Genomic DNA, 2,578 nt, shown 5'->3' with positions numbered 1-2,578 from the left:
CTCTGCTGAGCCCTTGCGAACTCATTGCCCCCAGCCCGGGTGCTGTGTCTTTGTATATTTGCAGTTTGGGGATTTTTTTGCTAGATTTTTGTTATTATTATTATTATTATTATTATCTGGAGCAGTGCCCAGTTAGGCATGCTAAGGTGGGCATGCAAACTGGGGCGACAACCGGGATGGGGCATCGGGCACTGTTTGGGGAAAGCCAACCTCATACTGAGATGTGGGGCCGGTGCTGCAGCACCTGTGGGCATCGTGCACGTGGGATTTTTCTTTAATTTAGAAGGGAAAAAAGGTTGGGGGGGGAGGGGGGGGGAAGCAAAAAAGCATGTGCCTGTGTAATATAAAATTCGAGTTGGGCTCTCGGTGACTGCACGGAAAACAACAGGCTTTTTATATTGGCTCTTGGGGTAGTAGGAGAGCAGGCTAGAATAAAGATTTACAGTGTTTGGGAGATTAAAGGCCCTTGGTACATTGTTCAAATACCACGAGATTAGTTTCCAAGGAGACGGATACCAGTTGCCATAGGCACCGGGGGGCCAGGAATTAGGATTGCGATTTTTTATCCTGATCACGCAACCAGTAGCTGAACGCTGCTAAAACTCGGGCTTTAAATAACCCCAGCGTTAGTTTATGCACCGCCAAACTGGAGGCTGGAAACTGTATCTACCTTCCTTCCCCCACCCCAGCGCCCATTTGGGTGTGCAGGGTTGGACCCGGGTGTCGGTGGAGGGGTGAGAGGGGGTACAGGGATGGGGACCGAGGCTGGTGCAACTCCAGAACCTTCCATGCAGGTCATCCTGTGCCTTCTGGGCTCGTTCCATCTCATTTTTTCTCTAGGCAAGGGATTGCTGGCATCTTCTTGCGATAACCAGCGGTCACCGTGGCGCAGGGGCAGGGGATGTACCAAGGGGCAGAATTAGTCACCTGCTAATTTTGGCTTCCCTTGGTCGCCCGCTTCTGGGAAGTGCAACCCGAGCCCTGGTGCATGGGATGCTGGATCTGTGCCCTTGCTGCCCGCCTCTCCTTCTAGGAACTGCAAAGCACCGGCTTTTGTCCAGGCTGCACAGGAAAGGGTGCTGAGCTCCCCGCCGTGGCTGGGTTTCGGGGCTGTGCATCCCCCTGAAGAGGGAGGGTCAGTCTGGGGAGCCATGCAAGCACCCGAGTCCCCATGGCTGGGTGCCTTTGCTCACCCGACAGGCACCGTGAAGCTTTTCTCCAGTTTCACCAACCCCAAGCACCCACACGGGGCTCCCGGGTCACGATCCAGCTCAGCCATGACTGCTTTCCCTGCACAACGCTCACAGCATCCCTCCCCTGCAATGGTGGGAACGCTCTGAATAACACTTATTTTTTATTTCCCCCCCCCTTTTTTTTTTTCCTCTTTTCTTTAATAAATGAAGAGGCAGTTGCTCAAAGCGAGAGCTTCTGCGCCTGCCTGCCGTGAGATTGCGGTGTGGAAACTTGTCTGGAGCTCGGCGGGCAGAGCGCCCCCCCCAGCAGCCGCCGTGACATGAAAGTGTTTATCCTGGGGGAGATGAGACGCAGCTTCTGAAGGGCACTTGATCCTGATCCATCTCTCTTTGTACTAGACAGAAGCCTGGTTTGCTCTTCGCTTCTTTTATAAGCGGGACTAAATCACGGCAGGCACCGGATTTTCTGGGAAAGCAGAGCTGAAGCAGTGATGCCGGTGGATGTTGTCGTTGTGCTGGCGTGTACGTGAGGAGCTTTTCCAGCAGGTGCCCTGGGTTTTGTTGGTAAAATAAAGCAGGGGAGGAGGTGTTCGGTGGCGGGAGCTTGTTCTGCCCAGTACTACCTAGTGGGAAGGAGGGGGGAAAAATAAAGGGTTTGGGAGAGCTGGCAGAGCTGGCGAGGTGAGGGCTGCCGGCACAGTGAGGATGCGGGCACAAGCCTGGGCTGTGCTGGAGGCTGTTTGCCCCCAGCTCTGCTGCTTTCAGACTTTTGCTAAAAGGTATGGGCTTGAAAAGTAGCAAAAAAAAGGGAATCTGTGGATGTGGGAAGAGATGTGGCAGCGGTTATGGGACAGCAGTCAGACCAGGATATGGGGCTGGGGGGTGCACCAGCACCCACCTTTGGGGAATGCAGATGCGGCCTTGGCGGGTACTTTTTCACAGCGGGTGCATTGGCAGGGTGGCACCTGGGGTACCCCAAAACCCAGAGCCCCCCGCCAGCCCCAGGGGGGCCGTGCTGCAGGGGACCCGCACATGGGGCAGAGATTAGGAATCTGAGGGGGGGGGTTGGGGGTGTTTAGACATTTGACGGTATCTCTGGGCATTTTGCAAATGCCTCGCATCCACCGTACCACTGGCATCAGTGCCGACCGCACAGCTCACCAATCACTGGCTAACGAAACATCGTTAGTGAAGCAATAAACCGCCCCGCACAAGTTGCGTGGCTTCACCCCGCGCTGGCTCGGGATGGAGAGGACATGGCCGCGGGGGCCGCAGGCTGGTGCTGAGTTAGGCATAAGGGATTAGGGTTTAGCCAGGTGGCATAGGCGGGTTGAAGCCATCATGCCGTGAGCAAGTTGCCCGCCCAGAGCAGAAATCTCCACGGC

This window comes from Egretta garzetta, unplaced genomic scaffold (genome assembly GCF_000687185.1).
Source record: "Egretta garzetta isolate BGI_Z169 unplaced genomic scaffold, ASM68718v1 scaffold108, whole genome shotgun sequence".
Lineage (NCBI taxonomy): Eukaryota > Metazoa > Chordata > Aves > Pelecaniformes > Ardeidae > Egretta > Egretta garzetta.
This window is presented reverse-complemented; position numbering follows the sequence as displayed.